Source organism: Hippopotamus amphibius, chromosome 5 (assembly GCF_030028045.1).
Source record: "Hippopotamus amphibius kiboko isolate mHipAmp2 chromosome 5, mHipAmp2.hap2, whole genome shotgun sequence".
NCBI lineage: Eukaryota > Metazoa > Chordata > Mammalia > Artiodactyla > Hippopotamidae > Hippopotamus > Hippopotamus amphibius.
Window position 1 is genome coordinate 164,101,798 of NC_080190.1, and position 17,798 is coordinate 164,119,595.

At 45.2% G+C, this 17,798-nt stretch overlaps 1 long non-coding RNA gene across 1 annotated transcript; it reads right to left on the reverse strand.

The window, feature by feature from the left end:
* Window positions 1-10,788: 10,788 nt before the first annotated feature.
* LOC130853046 (uncharacterized) lies at window positions 10,789-16,203 on the reverse strand. The gene is made up of 3 exons (XR_009053651.1): window positions 15,908-16,203; window positions 14,373-14,954; window positions 10,789-13,697 (listed from the first exon to the last, which is right to left on the reverse strand). It is a non-coding gene; the product is annotated as an uncharacterized LOC130853046 (long non-coding RNA).
* Window positions 16,204-17,798: the final 1,595 nt, after the last annotated feature.

Here is a 17,798-nt window from a genome sequence, read left to right on the forward strand (position 1 = left end):
TTTTAGGGGAGAGGCTTTAAAATGAGAAAGCCCAGGGACTTCCCTCATGGCGCAGTGGTTAAGAATCTGCCTGCCAATGCAGGGTGCATGGGTTCGATCCCTGGTCCGGGAAGATTCCACATGCTGAGGAGCAACTGAGCTTGTGCTGAGCCTGTATTCTAGAGCCCGTGAGCCACAACTACTGAGCCCATGTGCCACAACTACTGAAGCCCACTCACCTAGAGCCTCTGCTCCGCAACAAGAGAAACCACTGCAATGAGAAGACCACGCGAAGAGGGGCCCCCAGCTCATAGCAACTAGATAAAGTCCACCCAGCAAAAAAGACCCAATGCAGCCAATACATAAGTAAATTTATTTAAAAAATTAAAAAATAAAATAAAATGAGAAAACCGAGTGTAATGGAAGAAGCTCCAGAGGCTCTATTAATGGTTCTGGCAAGTTAAAACTGTAAGTAATTAAGACTGTCAGATGATGTAACTGCAGTCTCATTGGTACAGTCCTAGTTAATTGCTCCTCCTTTGTGCTCCCCCAGCACTTCTGTTCATTTGAAGAACAAATCAATCACTTTCTACACTTGATCGGTGTGTGCCCTCCTAAGTCAGATGGCAGACTCTTTGAGTTGGGAGGAAAGGAAAGGAGCCTGCACTTATTGACCACTTACCCTGAGTGGGGCCTGAGCAAGGTCAATTTGAATTCATTAAAAGTCATTGGTTAAGTTCTCAAAAGTCTTCTGGGCAACAGATTTGCAAAGATGAACTGTTCTTGCTCTCCGAGAAAGACAAGAAAGTACTATTTAGAAAGCAGAGAGATGATTACTCTTATACAGGTATACCCACAGTGTCATGGGGAAGTTTTCCTAAATCAGTAGGGGATAGGTATCTTAGTCAGTTCAGGCTGCTATAATAGAATACAGTAGATTGGTATTACATAAACAGCACACGTTTATTTCTCACAGTTCTGGAGGCTGGAAAGTCCGAGAGATGTGCTGACAGATTCAGTATCTGGGGAGAGCCCTCTTCCTGGTTCATAGCCGACAGTCTTCTTGCTATGTCACGTGGTGGAAGGGGCAAGGGTCTCTTTTATAAGAGCGCTAATCCCATTCATGAGGGCTCCACCCTTATGACCAAATCACCTCCTAAAAGCCCCACCTCCTGATATCACATTGGAGGTTAGGCTATCTCAACATATGAATTTTGGGGGGACACAAACATTCAGTCGATAGCAAGGGGTTAGAAACCACTTCCAAGAAGTGGGTGCTCTTTAAGTTCAAGGAAGAGGTGGGACTTATGTAGGTCGATGAGGGGGCACAGGCCCATGAGCCAGAGCAAAAAACAGATGATGCCCAGCTCTCTGTCCCCTGGATCCACCTCCAAGCTCACCTGCACCTGCAGTTTGATGCTATTGACCCTGAGCACGTGCCCCTCTCCTCCTCTCTGCCTGGGGGACTTTCTCCAAGGTTGCGGGCTCTTGCCCAGACTGGAAATACCTAACAGCCCTGGGGCAGCCTCCAACCAATCGTGGATGAACGTCCCAGCCTCCCATCCCTAAGGAGGGAGTCCAGGAAACTAAGGTACAAGAACACTGAGTAACTGGCCCAAGGTGAAACACTTAGTTCACAGGGGAATTTTGGAGTCCAGGCTCTTAACTACCACCCTATACTGGTGGTTAGAGCTATGGGTGCAGGCTGCAGATGAATTCACCCACGGGGAATGTGTAGAGTGAGAAGACACTGGGATCAAGATTGAACCCTGAGGGACACTGTAGGCAGCAGAGGCAGGGGTGCCCACAAAGCAGACTGGGGTGGGGGGTGGGGGTGGGGGGTTGGTCCAGGAAGGGAAGTGGAAGGAAAACCAGGGGTCAAGGGAAGAAATTGCTCCTAAAAGAAAGGAATGGCCAACACTCTCAAATGCCACAGAAAATCCAATCAGAGAAGGACTGGAAAGCAAGTGCCCATTTTCTTTGACAGTTAGAAGGCTGCTAACTTTTGCCAGAACAGCCTCAATGGAGTGGAGGGATTGGAAGCCAGATTGCAGTGGGTTGAAGAGTGAGTGGGAGACAGCAAGTGTAGACAACTCTTTTCAGAAACATGGCAGTCGAGCTGGTGGGCGGTAAGGGTGGAGGATCCTTTAAAGAGGGTGGGCGAGTGAGCATCTGTGCCTGATGAGAAGGTCTCAGGAGGGTGGGAGAGGTTGAAGAGGAAGGGCGGGGTCCCTAATGGAACAGGTCCTGAGGCTGAGAGGATACGGGATCTGGAGTGAGGTGGGAGGGGACAAGCCCTGGACCTGGAAGACCACCTCGTTCGCTGGAGTAGAGGGCCAGAGGGAAAGGAGCAGAAGGCTCAGATTCCATCAGGACCTTCTCCTGGATTCACAGGCTAGGAATTAGGTGGTTTCTTAAAGGTCCCGAGTTTAATTCCTCATGACATTCATGCTCTGGGCAAAATGAATTCATCCCAATGTAGATGAATAAAAAGTGACTTCCGCCTCATAACTGGAAAAGAAATAGCATAAGAAGCTATTTTGGCCCAAAGTAGGTTAGTGAAGATGGAAAGGAGAAGAAGAGCAGGAGAGGCTTTTGGGAGCCAGAAGAGACACAGCTTGGTGACTGATGGTTGGAGGGAGAGTGGGGGGGCGGTGGTGAGAACAGGTAAGGTGGGGACAATGGTGCTCACCTGTGAGGAGGAGGAGGAGGAGGGTGGTATTTTTAACCATGATAAAGAGCAGGGGCGGGGAAGATTTTGAGGAGGAAGATAATGAGTTCCTGTTTGTGATTTGTGCTGGGAAGGCAGTGTGGGTGGTGCTGAGAGTCTTTGGCTTGGCTGGGCTCGGACATGGGGGTGGTGGGCTTGAGGGTGGTGGGAAGCGGGGGAGGTGGAGGGCTCTGCACAGTTGGTGAGTGGGGGAGAAATCACCTAAAAAGCTAACACCCTCTATGAGCTTCTCCCCGTCTTGCTTCGTAGCCATAAAGCAGGATTTCTCATCCTTGGCACTATCGACACATTGGACCAAATAAGTCTTTGCTGTGGGGGCTTCTTGTGCATTGTAGGATGCTCACAGCATCCCTAGCCTCTACCCTCCGGATGCAGTAGCACCGTCCCAGCTATGACAACCGAAAATGCCTCCAGACATGGCTAAATGTCCCCTGGGGGGTGCAGAATCACCCCTGATTGAGAACCACTGCTCTGTCATCTTTTCCTCAGTTCGCTTAAAAATTGTTCTTTAAAAGGTGCAACTTTGGATGAATTTTTTTAGCAGAAGCACCTATTTCCAGTTGCGGAGTCACATTGTCTGGGTTCAATCCTGGTTCCACCACTCCACTGGTTTCATTGTTGTTTTATTTTTTCACGTTTTGTTTTTTCTCTGTAGAATGAGGGTTTTGAGAGGGTGAAAGGAAGTAATCCAGGTAAAGTGCTTGCCTTAGTATCGAGTACCCAGTTAGCAATCAGCCGTCAGTCACCCACTATTATTAGTAATACTGGTAGTGGGATGTAGGCACCGTTGAGACCTCTTGTGAGCATTTGGACATTTGGGCCTGGAGATATGGACAGCACACATGTGTCACAGGTAAGAGGGCACACTTGAAGTTGTGGACATCAACATGGCTTGGAGAGAGTGGATAGGGAGAGAAAGCAAGGTGTAAGCCAAAACCTCAGACAACACCTCCATTTACTGAGCAACTGGAGGAAGAGGAGTCTGCAATTGACATTTGGGCGGTCAGAAATGCAGACAGGGAAGCAGGTGTGAGTTTTTCATCTAGGCAATATTAAGCAGCTCCCCGACCCTCGGGTGGTGGGAGGCCTGGCAGCAGGTTGCCGTGTTGTGGGACGAAGATGATGACACTGATGTGGCCATTGAGTGCTGACCTGCATCAGGTGCGACACAGATGTTAAGGCTCATTTAATGCTCAGGAGGCTATGACTTAGGTACCATTTTCTACCCCCATTTTATAGATGACGAAACTGGTATATAGAGAGGGAGATGAAGGAAGATGAATTTGTCAGCAAGGTAGGGTGGGAGGAGAAAGAGCCTTTCATGTGCAGAGAACCACGTGAGCCAAAGCAGAGCCCAAGCACCCCGTGCATCCATCAGCATCAGGAAACAGAGTGTGAGGCAGACGCGAAGGGCTGGAGGGCAAGACACAGGGGCCTCCACGACGAGCAATGGTCACCAGTGCCGTGTCCAGCCACACTGGAGTCAAGGCAAGAGGGAAAAACTTCGGCCATACTGACCTTGCCTTTTACTTAACATTCTGAGATTTTGTTCATCTTGGAATTTTTATGTTAATTTTTCTTTTTAAAAGGATTGCATTAAAATATTTTTTATCTTGATTACTGAATGTGTTGGCACCTGCTCAGATGGATTGAACAGAATGCCAAAGTCTTCCAGGCTCCTTGACCTTGCTGCTTACAAGTCAAATTCCAGCCCACGTCACTCCCCTGTTCCTTAGTCAGGAGGAGGCAAGGATCCTGATTTCAGCCAATGTGGAAGAGGTAATTCCACGGGAAACTCAACGCTTTTTTTTTTTTCTAATTGGCTGCATTGGGTCTTTGTTGCTGCACACGTTGCTGCAACTTCTGTAGTTGCAATGAGGCAGGGGGGCCGGGGGCTACTCTCCATTGTGGTGCGCAGGCTCCTCATTGCGGTGGCTTCTTTTGTTGTGCAGCACAGGCTCTAGGTGCGGGGGCTTCAGTAGTTGCAGTACACAGGCTCAGTAGTTGTGGCTTACGGGCTCTAGAGCGCAGGCTCAATAGCTGTGGCACACAGGCTTAGTTTCTCCATGACATGTGGGGTCTTCCTGGACCAGGGAATGAACCTGTGTCCCCTGAATTGGCAGGCGAATTCTTAACCACCACACCACTGAGGAAGTCCAGAAGCTCAGTGCTTTTTGGAAGAGGAAATGCATAGTAGGCACCAACCCCTAACAAGTGTCTACTACAAGAGGTTCCCCTTGGGGCCACCTGGATATCCTTGGTGCAGAGAAGAAAACTTTCTGGGGGAGGGGAGAGAGGAGGTAAGGAAAAAATGAGAAATGGACACACCAAACCAAGTGGTTAAGAGCTACACTGTGGTCGGCAGCCTGGGTTTAAATTTTGGCTCACCTACTAGAAGTATGATTTTGCCTAGTAGCTTCAAGTGTGAAGCCTCAGTTTCCTGGCTATAAAACGGGGATAAAAAAAGGACCCTATCATAAAGTTGTTAGGAGGCTTAAATGAATTAAGCCACATCAAAGTGCTTGAACATAATAAATATCTAGTGTGTTTTTTTCTTTTTTTAATGTTGTGATATCAGCATTTTAAAAATTATTATTATTTTTCAAACTCTCGAGTAATGAAGGGGAGAGATGGAATAGTAACTCGAAGCTTAGAGGGATTCCGGGGAGGATTTTTGTTTCTTTCTTTGTTTTTTCAGTTGGGAGGACAAGAGAAGGAGCAGTGGAGAGGACAGACAGATGCGTGTGGTGAGCAGATTCCCCACCTGAGTTGGGAATACCTGTTAAATATTCTCAAGTTGAACTCACCAATTCACAGGAAGGTTAATGACTGCAGCACGGTTGCATCTGCCTGGGCAGCCTCGTCAGGGACAGAATCCATATTTCCTAATGCTCAGGGAGATGTTTCTCCCTATATCTAGTCATTGTCAATCTTGGAGCCACCCTGTGAACCCAGGTCACAAAAATGTGAGATGTGATAAGGTCTTTCTCATCACTCTGCTAACAAAACCCCTCTTTGCAAAAGCCGAAGCAGAAAGGGTCCTGTAAAATGAACACCCTATGACATTTCTTCCAGAGATGCTGAGCATCGGGGGACATGCTTTCCATCCTTAGCTTATTAGTTTCAAAAGCTTCATTTCCAGACTTAATGGAGCTTTGTGATAAAAGGGTCAAATAGGTCATCATGACAATCTCTTAAGGAAGGAGTGAAGGTCCTCTTCTGTTTTGCATGAAATTAATCAGGGCTTCACCCCCTACTCCACCTGGGAAGCCCAGGTCGCCCACAGCAAGCCTTCCCCGACCTTTCGGGAATGGGGTTGGCCCCTCTCTATGTTCCCATAGCATCTGGGGATCAATGTTGGTGGAGCCGTTACTGTAGTGACCCTCATCTCTTCCTTGTAGACCTAGGGCGGGGACTCTCTTATTCGCCTCTGTAGACCCAGTGTCATACACAGTGTGTGCTCAACCTCTGTCTCATGAATGAATGCTTGAATACTTTATGAAGAATCACTGCTCATCAGCTATGTGAGAAAACCCACTCACTTCCTGAGTAAGCAAAATTGGGCAAGGAGGATTTCCAAGCTGGCTTCTCAAACTGGTGCGTTGTCCTGGGTGAAAACAACTGTGTGTGTTAATAGGAGTATGGTGATGATAACAGCCAATAGTGGTTAAACTCAATAGTTAAAAATGTATTGCGTGCATACTTTATGCCTGGCACTATTCTTGTGCTTCTATTGGCACTTTCCAATGATTATCTCATTTAATCTCAAAATGAACTTATGCGGTAAGACTATTAATACGTACTTTTTACAGATGAAGGAACTGAGACTCAGAAAAGCTGCACCCAGAGGATCTGTCTTTGGAGCGATCCACAAATTAGACTTGTGCTCTCTTTCTGCAAACTGAGCTCCAGAGGACCAAAATAGGGCATGGAGTTTGCAGACTCCAAATCTATGGAGTTTATGGTGTATCTGAGCCATAGATTTTTACTGTAAAAGAACAGATCTCTCTGTTTCAGAAAAAGCGGAAAATCCTCCCACATTGGTTTTGTAAATAGTCCTTAATTGAACTCAGCATTGTTATCATTACCATCAAGTTCTGCGATTAACCAGCCTGGAGATTATTTGCTAGGTTGCAGCTACAGAGATATTTACATATCTGTGTTTTAACTCTAGGCAAGACTTTCAGCCTGTAAATTGTTTATCCAGCCACAATTGTAGCTGCTAGGAAACTGCCTGGGGCCATTTTGGGGGAATGAGAAAAAGCAAGAGGATTCCCCCAAAGCCAGCTGTTGCCAGCCCAGAATAATAACACTAACAATTAAGAAATAACATTTGTACAGTCTTTTAAAAATTACAACATTCTTATACAGTGACTTGCCTAGTTTTTCATTCCCAGGATAGTGGGAGGAGAAGAGTGGTGTAAGGGTTATTTTTTTTTAAAGAAGAACCCCCAAAAGCTTGTTTCCTCCAGGGCTATAACATACTCTTTCATTCCACAAATATTTAGTGAGTACCTAATATGTGCTAGGAACTGGACTAAGTGCTGAAATGTAATGGTGAACAAAACAGACACTGTCCCTGGGCTCATAAAGCTTATAGTCTAATAGGGGAGAGAGACCGTAATCAAATAATATACACAAATACATGTAAAATTACAGCTATTGCAGCGCTATTAGAGAGGCAAAAAGTGCAATGAAGGGATTTAACCTAATGAAGATCAGGGAAAACTTTCCCGAGCTGTGATGAATAGGAGTCAACCAGACAAAGAAAGAGGGAAGAGTGTTCTAAGCAGAGGGAACAGAATGTATACAGGCCCCAGGGCCAAGGAGAGTGTATCAGTTAGCTTCTGCTGCATAACAAGACACCCCAAAACTTAGTGGCTGGAACAAACATCACTTAGCCCATAATTCTGTGGGTTGGCAATTTGGCTGGAATCAGCTAGGCAGTTTTCCTCTGATCTCAGTTGGGTTCACTTATAACATGTGGGCATCTTCTAGGTCAGCTGAATGGCTTATGTCAGTTTTATGTGGTTGTTCATTCTCTAGCAGGTGAGTCCAGATTTGTTGACATAGCAGCAGGGTTCTGAGAGGAACAAGAGAGGAAGCTGCAAGGACGTTTATGGCTTACGTTTGGAACTCACACAGCTTTATTTCTGTCACATTCTGTTGGTCAAAGCACTTTTAAGTGTGATTAATAGGATATAGGATCTTAGAAAAGAAAGAGGTTTTTAGCAGAATCTAGTGCAGATAATAAAAAGATGTGTACCAGATATTATTTGGATGAATGCAGGGATGAACACACCACACGTGACATCATCAGCATCTCCAGTCCATGGAATATTGTACCTATGGTCTGGAACTAGTTTCTCTACCTTGAGTTTGTTTGTTTGTTGTTGTTGTTGTTTAATCCTTTTTCCTGCCCCCTCCAGGGTGAGGTCAGAGAGGTTCATCTAAAATGCAACCCTGACCTAATAACTTCAAGGTTTCCCCAAGGCCTGCCAACACAATTGGTACATCAGATTTGCCAGGAAGGGCTGTTTACAAGAGACTCCAGGGACTTCCCTGGTGGGCTAGTGGTTAAGAATCTGCCTTCCAATGCAGGGGACCTGGGTTCGATCCCTGGTTGGGGACCTAAGATCCCCTTAGTTGGGGCAACTAAGACTAAGCCCTCATGCCATGACTACTGAGCCCACGCACTCTGGAGCCTGGGCACCACAACTAAAGAGGCATTTCTTGAACACCTCCAGGATCAGAGCATTTCCTGACACGATGACTTTGCCAGAGACCAGCTCATGGCCTCTGTTATAACTTGGAGTCTTTAAGATAATGGCTCTGCACATAGTCCATAAAGCCACTGATGGGTGACGGCCAGCTGAGCTTGTGCCAGTGCTGCTAGCTCCCCATCTCTCTCTGCCTGGCTCCTGAGGCTTGGCCCCTCTCCCGTTTTCGTCTCCATTCCCGCCTGTGGTCTCGGTACTCTTCTCTCTCGCAGATTTGGCACGGCTCTGCCCCCGTGGCTGTCTCTGCCCCAGACTCCCACAGCGAATGGACCCTGCCCTAGACAGACCCGGAGGACTCAGTTCCCAGCTCAGGCCAGCCTTCTTGGAAGAAGGAATCAGATAGAAAGTTCTTCCTTAAATAGAGCCAAGGCCTCTGTCCTTATAACTTTCCTTTCTGTGGTTCAGATTTTACCTTCTGGAACAACACAGGACAAGCCCAACCCTTTTTCCCATCCAGCAGCTCTTCAAACACTCAAACACAGTATCCCCAAATATCCCCCAGAGCTTTGATTTCTCAAATAACAGATTTCTAGATCCTTCCCTCCACTCCTTTCCCCTGTCTGACCCCCTTGGCCATTTATTCACATCCTTTTAAAATACAGCTCTTAGAAGTGCATAAATTCTCTAGATGGCATCTGACCAGTGCAGAGACGAACAGGATTTTTATTTCCAGGATGTGGACCCAAATTTGCTGAATCCTGAAATGAACGCAAATATCCATTATGTTTTTAAACTTCGCTATAAACCCAAAGTCAGCCTGTTTAACCACACACTTCCTACGTATGTAGCCCAAAGAGCGCTCAAATGACCGTCTCAAATGTCTGCGTGTACCACGCACTGGGCGGTCGTTAAGCTATTTCAACAATTGTAATATCTTTTTATTTGTTTGGTTTAAAAGTTAATTAATTTGTCCCCGGAATTTCTCTAGCCCTCACTCCATTTACAGTCAGGTCTCAGATTTCACAGGCTGGTTGTCCTTACTTGCCCAGGCAAATCTCACCTCCTTCCTCTCAGAATCTGACCCAGTTATTTCTGGGATCCCCAAGGGGGTCTCACTTGGACTCTACACAGATCTCTTAGGTTCACCTCCTCTAAGCTCTCTGTGTCCATCCTTTGCCCTTGAAGCCCTCCCACCCGACACAAAACAGGTACCCAGACTGGTGTCTCCCAGAGCTCCCCAAACCACAAACTTGAGACTCCTTCATCTCACCATCTCTCCTGCCGAGGTCCCCTTCTGCAGGGATGCCCACAAGGGATGCCTTGAGGGGCTCCTGTCCCTCACGTTTCATCAGTCACCCCAAATCCAAACACAGGATGTAAAGTGCAAATAGAAGCATCTTGAGAATCCTTTGCCATTCTGGATGTCTGACACACAAACTAAGCAAAAACAGTGTGATTGCCGTGCAAACAGCACTGAAACCCTAGAGATCATCTAACACGTTTCCCGGGCTCCCCGTCCCCATTCTGTTCAGATGATAAAGCTGAGATCCAACAGGGAAAGTTATTTCAGCAGAGAGATAGTGTTAAAATGCTAAAGCCAGGAATAAATCCTGATCTCCTGAGACAACCCCCCCAAGAAATCATACACCTCCCCCTCAATTTCCCAACAAAGTTAGGCACCTTCATGATGTTTATCTGGAAACTTCAAGATCGTTCTTTAAAAGTCATTAAGAAATTATGTTTTGTGTTAAACCCAATAGTTCATCCAATTCATGGCTCTCTCTTCACCTCAGTATTTTACTGTTATTTTCCACTGGGTACAACTAGGTATCAGTAGGTATCAGTTGGGAAAAGATTGATAAAACCCAGCAGTGATACTGCTAGAAAACATGAAGTCTTTTTTTTTTAACTGTAAGTTGCAACAAGTTTTTCCTAGAGGGCAAATACTAAAAAAAAGATAGGCAGATGAATCTCATATTTTTCTGAGATTGCGAGCTGATAGTCCTCTCCTACTGGATTTGCTATTTTCTCTGAATGTGGCTCTGAGCCAGGCTTCTCCTTGAACTGTAGAAAAACCGTTACTCTCCTCTGCCCCTTACTTTACTTATGTGTAGAATGGGCTTCTATGGTGCCTCTAATGACCTCTAAATGGAAAATGGTACCCAGCAAGCCAGGTGACAGCATCATCCTGTCCATCCATCCCCCCATTGATTCATGTATTCATCAAGGATTTATTGAGATTCATTCATTTAACAAATGTTTACTGAGCACCAGCTGTGTGCCAGGCACTGTTCTTGGGGCTTGGAATATCTCAGTGAACAAAAGAAATAAACAAAAGAGACAAAAATCCCTGTCCTTATGGAGCTTACATTCTAAAGGAGAAAATAAGCATAGAAAATTAGGAAATTACATAATATATTACAGATGATAAGGTCCATGGAGCAAAAAAACCCCAACAGGCAGGGCAAGGGGAGATCAGGAGGACTGGGATGGGGTGGAGCTAAGGCTGCCATTTTTCTTTTATTGTGATAAAATATACACAACAAAATGTACCATTTTAGTCATTTTTAAGTGTGCAGTTCACTGGCATTAGGTATATTCACATTGTTGTGTAACCATCACCGCCATCCATCTCGAGAACTTTTTCATCCCCGCAAACTGGAACTCTGTAAGTGGGAACCACGATTCTACTTTCTATCTCTATGAATTTGACTCCTGTAGTTACTTATGTAAGTGGAATCATAAAGCAGTTGTCCTTTTGTGACTGGTTTATTTCACTTTGCATAACGTCTTTAAAGTTTATCCATACTGTAGCATGTGTCACAATTTCATTCCTTTTTAAAGCTGAGTAATACTCCACTGTGTTGTGTATAGACTACATTTTGTTTATCCATTCATCTGTTAATGGACATTTGGGCTGTTTCCATCTTTGGCTTTTGTGGATGCTGCTGCTGTGAACATGGATCTACAAATATCTGGGTGAGTCCCTGCTTTCGATTATTTGCATATATACTCAGAAGCGGAATTGCTAGATCACATGGTAATTCTACATTTAGCTTTTTGAGGAATCACCATACTCTTTTCCACAGCAACTGCACCCTGCTACATTCCCACCAGCAATGCACAAGGATTCCAATTTCTCTGCACCCTTCCCGTGACTTATCGTTTTCTGTTTTGGGGGGTTTTTTTGTTTTGTTTATTCATAATAGCCATCCTAATGGGTGTGAAGTGGTATCTCATTGTGCTTTTGATTTGTATTTCCCTAATGTTTAGAGATGATGAGCATCTTTTCATGTGCATACTGGCCATTTATAGATCTTCCTTGGAGAAATGTTTATTCAAGTCCTTTGCCCATTTTTGAATTGGGTTTTTATTGGTGGTGGTGGTGGTGGTGGTGGTGGTAGTGGTGAGTTTTAGGAGTTTTTGTATATTCTCTACATTAATCCTTTATCAGATATGTAATTTGCAAATATTTTCTCCCATTCTGCGGGAGGCTTCCATTTCAAATAAGAGCAATCAGACTGAGTTTCACAGAGCATGTGCTTCCACTTACTCCAGGCCTGGGTAGACATGTCTGCTCTACAGACCAAACTCTCCCCAGGCTGGACTGCCTTTAGATCTAGAAGGGCAAAGAATGTTAGCAGATCCTTTTGACCAGAATTCTAAAGCCCTGATCTGCCAGCAGTTTTATCAGTCATAAAGTTTTATCAGTCTGGTTTCCAGCTCTCTGTGTACCTCATCTCTCCACTGGTTCTACAGTCCAGAGGGAAGAAAGAGGTTATTATTGCCTGACCCCCGGAGACCTCAGCAGCTGGTTTCAGTCATGAATAGGAAACAGGCAAAGTGCTATCCTGCTGCTCCTGCCCCTGCACAGCCCACCTTGCTTTTGATTGTCCTCCTTTGCTTCATCCAACAGATGGTTAAGCAAATTGGAATCTAGCTCCACTGTCTGCGGCTCAAGGAGAAATGGAAGAGAAGTGACATTTCTCTACTTGCCTAAGACGGGCAGGGCATTGTGCTGGGTAATTTAATGATCTCATTTGTATCCTCGACGTAAGTACATTTCATTATTCAGGAAACAGAAGCTCAGAGGTGAAGCCACTTGCTCCAGGCCAGATGTCTGCCTATTCCAAAACATAAGCCTCTTCCATAATACCAGCGGAAACTTCTTTTCGAAAGGATTTTCCTGCGTTCTGAAAAGGTGCCTTAGGACCCGCAGTGGGGAGGGCAAGGGTCAGGGGTAAGTTTTCAGAATTCCAAGCTTGCCTCTGCAATTCGGCCTGAGCCAGAGCCCCTTTTATTCATTTTATATGGCTTACTGTCTCAATTCTAGAAAATGTATTTCTTTTCCCGCATTTGAATATTTTTGTGTTATCCAAAGAAGCTCACCACTCAATTCTTTATTCTGGACCAAGTGCATTAAATGAGTGCTAGATTTTGTTTTGTTTTGTTTTTAACAAATTAGGATGAGATTTTTAAAAATTTTAATTTTAGTTTTGGCTGCTTTGGGTCCCCGTTGCTGCACCCGGGCTTTCTCTGGTTGTGGCACATGGGGGCTTCTCTTTGTTGCAGTGTGCAGGCTTCTCAGTGCAGTGGCTTCTTTTGTTGCAGAGCATGGGCTCTAGGTGAGAGGGCTTCAGTAGTTGCAGCACACAGGCTCAGTAGCTGCGGCACACAGGCCCTAGGGCTTGAGGCTTCAGTAGGTGTGGCACATGGGCTTAGTTCCTCTGAGGCATGGAGTATCTTCCCGGACCAGGGCTTGAACCTGTGTCCCCTGCATTAGCAGGCGGATTCTTAACCACTGTGCCACCAGGGAAGTCCAGCGGTAGATTTTATAATCAATGGCATCTTAGGATCAAGGAATAGGTTATTAGTGTTATGCAAAAAAACTCATTTGCTAAATGTTTTTATGTTTAAAGGAAACAAAACAAAAAGGTGTGAATGGCAGTCACTGCACTATGCCACTGACCCCTCTCCCATCTCACCCCCCTTCATGTTCCAGACCTTTCCTTCTTGACTCCCTTCATGGAAGCTTGCTGGCTTGTGGCTGAGCCCCTCAGAGCCCTGGGCTTGTGCTCTGGTCTCCTGTACTGTAAGCACATTTATGGTGAGGTCTCATTGACCGAGTATGACATCACAGGTTCATAATGACGAGAGAATTTTGTTCAATTTCCTCCTTTACAGACAGGGAAACTGAGATCCAAATCTGTTTGTTAAGGAAAGGGCTTCATTCCAACTGTTCAACACAGGATGGTGAGCAAGGATCACTGCATAAAGATGAGACACAAAGGTGAGACAGGAGAGAGGTGGGGAGTTCAGCAGACGTGGGGCATCAGAGCAGAATCACAAGCTTGTGAGGGGTGGCATTCTGCTGACAAGGACAGCCTCCTCTGCCCCAGGGCTGCTTGTGGGGGGTGGAGATCTGGGCTGGAATGATTGAATACTCCCGGGATTGCACATGTGCAGGGAGTGATCCAAAGATATAGGGATAAGAAGTAATATCCACACTAGTCGCAGGAGATTCAAAAGTCCATCAATGAATACCTACTATAGTGAACTCTATGCCAACGTCATGACCCAGCAATTCCACTGGAATTGCTACGCTCAAGACAAATCAGTGCACATGTCACCAAAAGACAGATACAGGCATCATTCGTCACAGCCCCAAATTAGAAATAACCCAAATGTCCCTAACAAGTAGAATGGATGCAACTTTACCGTAAAACCAATCAACTGAGTATTTACATTGCAATAAAAAACAAACAAACCGAAAAAAAACCCTGATGAACTATTAATGCAAGCAACCACAGGGATAAATCTCAGAGATATATTAAGGGAGGGGGACCTCAAATGCAAAAGAGTAGATATGATATGCTTCCATCTATAAGAAAGTCAAAAACAGGCAAAACATGTATAGTAATAGAAGTCACAAAAGTGATTACCTTTTAGAGGAGTTGATGGATGGACTGGAAGGGCACATGAGGAAGCCTTTTGAGCTGTTAGAAATATTCTGTGTTTTGAACAGGATGGTGCCTATACAGGTGTAGACATATCAGGGATGTGCACATTAAAAATTGTGCATTTAGGGACTTCCCTGGCGGTCCAGTGGTTAAGAATCCGCACTTCCACTGCAGGGGGCACGGGTTCGATCCCTGGTCAGGGAATTAAGATCCCATATGCCATGTGGCATGCCCCTTCCCCCTAAATAAATTAATTTTGAAAATTGTGCATTTAACTCTAATTTGTATTTCAGTTCAAAAGAAAAAGCCCAGGAGCCTGAGGAATGTCCAGGGTTGGCAGTCCCGGTGGCTTCGCTGTAATTAGATGCTGGCTGTGACAGGCTCTTGACTCTGTTCTCATCTGCCCAGGCTCCCTTGGTCCCTGCCTATGGCCAGGTTCCCTAGCCTGCCTGTTGATCCTTGAACAGCCTGTTCTCCTGCCAGTAAATTCTTTTTGCGATCATGTTAGCCACAGTCTCTCACTTTGCTGGTGACCTAAGTTCTTTCCTGGCATGTAACCTGGGTCTGGAAAAGAGGAACAAATAAAACAACAAATGGGATTGTATTTTGTCAGTTGTAAAGAACCAAGATACAGGAAAGGTATTACTATCAGTTAAAAAAAAGAAAAAAAGAAAAAAAGCAAAGGAAATTGGTGTCTGAAATTCTCAGTTGTTTTGAAACTTGAAAATCATTGAAAACTACACTTTACAAGGCTGCCTAATTGCAAAAGCTATAAACTCTCTTGGCAAAACAGCCATTAAAAAAATCATGACGTTTCAAAATATAATACCAGTCAGGACAAACTAGCTCATGATGGTTATTGTAGCAGAATTGTTATTTTAGTTTAATGGGACACTTTAAAAATACAGTTAGATCTTTAGACTGGCAGAATAGAAATACATAATGAAATGAAGATAGCAGGTATATTGAAAGATAATGCTATATAAGGAAATTATTTTGGTGAACTTTATTTGAATCAGGATGATTCATAATTGTATAATGAGATACTTCAATTTAAACATGAAATGCAGTAAATTACTCAAGTAGCAAACAAAGCATCACTCCCTGGTATTTCTCAATATAATATATTAACGAGACACTGACATTGGGGTTTTTTCCCAGACAAGTTGTGATTAGTTGATAGCCTGATGTGTGCAAACACTTCCTCTTAGTTTGGAACACGAACATTCAGGATTCCAGTTCTCTTGTGTTAGCTCACGCTTCCCTGAGGTCTGGGTCCCCTGGAGAATGCATTTCCCATGGTGGCCTTTGCACCTGGAGGTTCCTGAGTGGCCACATCCACAGGGCATTGTGGGCACTGCTCATAGAATTGCTGGGATGTATGGGAAGGGCCTTTGGCCACAGGGCTGACTGGCTTCCATGTCAGAATCTCAGACTGCAGCGTCATCTCTGGAATTGGATGGTTTTCCTCAAAGATCCTGGCCTCCTGTTATTCACGCCCCTGTTTGTCTCCTCACCTTGAATGTGGGCTGGACTCAGTGACTGGCTTCCCAGGAATAGAAGTCAGGAGATGCCCCTTCTGTAGTTAGGTTACAGAGAACTGTGACTTCGGTCTTTCTCTCTCTCCCTCTCAGTTGCTCCAGTGAAGCCAGCTGCCACATTACAGAGAGGCTCGCAGAAGAAGGAACTGAGGGCAGCCTCTTCCAATGGCCAGCAAGGAGCTGAGGCTCTCATCTCCATGGCCTCCAGGGACTGTCAACAGGCTCCTGGGTGAGCTTGGTGGCAGATCCACCCCAGGTGAGACTTGAAATGACAGGTCGATTGCCTCCTTGTGAGTGGATTCTCCACACCCCTCCCATCCACCCCCAGCCTCCCTTCTCTCCCTCCCCTTCCCCTCCTCCTCCCCCTCCTCCTCCTTCATCTTATTTACAATCTCATCATGTTTCCTGTAGATCAGTGATTTGCCGTTTTTGTTTTTAATCTAAGTTGTTCTCTTTTCAAATAAAGTAATCCGTGGGTGCAGGTGCTCTCTGAAACGCAGCTCCCCTTGGGTTTGGAGAAAAGGGAGAAGCAGGCGATAAACAACTCCCAAAAGCAAAATACACATTATCCTGGGTGGCAACTTAGTGCTATGAAGAAAGATAAATCAGGGAAGTGGGGACAAGGCACGTTGAGAGGTATTACTGTTTAAAATAGGGTGGTTAGGGAAGGCCTCAGAGAAAAAGTGACGTTTGGGAAAAGGCCAGATCATATAGGATCTTGTAGCCCATGGTGAGGGCTCAGCTTGTTGAAGGTGAAGTGGTCCCCATCACTGAAAGGGGGACATGCTGCTTCTTTTCTGGGAAAGTGAGGAAGCTTTGGCAAGTCACGCTGCCTCTGTAACACCAGTTTCTTCATCTGAATAATAATGATTTTATGGGCTGAATCGTGTACCCCCCTCCCCAAATTCATAGGTTGAAGCCCTAACCCCCAGAAGCTCTGAATGTGACTGTATTTGGAGACAGGGTCCTTACAGAGGTAATCAAGTTAAAGTATGGTCGTTCGCATGGGCCTTAATCCAATCTGCCTTGTGTCCTTATGAGAAGAGGACATTAGGACACAGACACACACAGAGGGGGAGACCATGTGAAGACACAGGGAGAGGATGGTCATCTCTAAGGCAAGGAGAGTGGACTCAGATGAAACCACCCTGTGGACACCTTGATTTCAGATTTCCAGCCTCCAGGATTGTGAGGAAATAAATTCCTGTGGTTTAAGCCAGCCAGTCTGTGGTACCTTGTTATGGCAGCCCTAGCAGATAAATACAGTGATGTCTACCTCAAAGACTCACGTGCTTTAAAAGAGGCAGTGTGTGTAGAAGAGCATTCACTCATTTGTTCTGTCCACAGAAATGTATTGAATGCCTACCAGATGCCACTGACTACATCTAACACATAGAAACACAAAACCACTTTGGTAAATACGAGGGTGAGTCAAAACTTATCCACACTCTGGCTGTAGAATTTATTTTAATTAACTTTCAGAAGAGACAAATACATCATTTTTTGACATAATCTCCTTGCTTTTCAATAAACTTTATCCATCTGTCAATAAGCTTTCATAGCCCCTCATTAAAAAATGTTTTAGGCTGAGCTGTGAGCCACAAATGCACCACTGTCTTCACTTCTTCATTAGAAGTGAATCTTCTTCCTTGTAGGGCTGCTTTCAGGGGACCGAACAGGTGAAAGTCCGATGGAGGAAGACCAGGATTATAGGGAGGATGCTTTAACACCTCAAAATGAAGTTTTTGCAGAGTGTTGACAGTGTGGGCAGAAGTGTGCGAACGTGCACACCCTCAGACCACAAAAACCGAACCACTGCACACTGCTCTTCTTCCGTGCACATCACAAGTGGGGCATCCATTTTTGC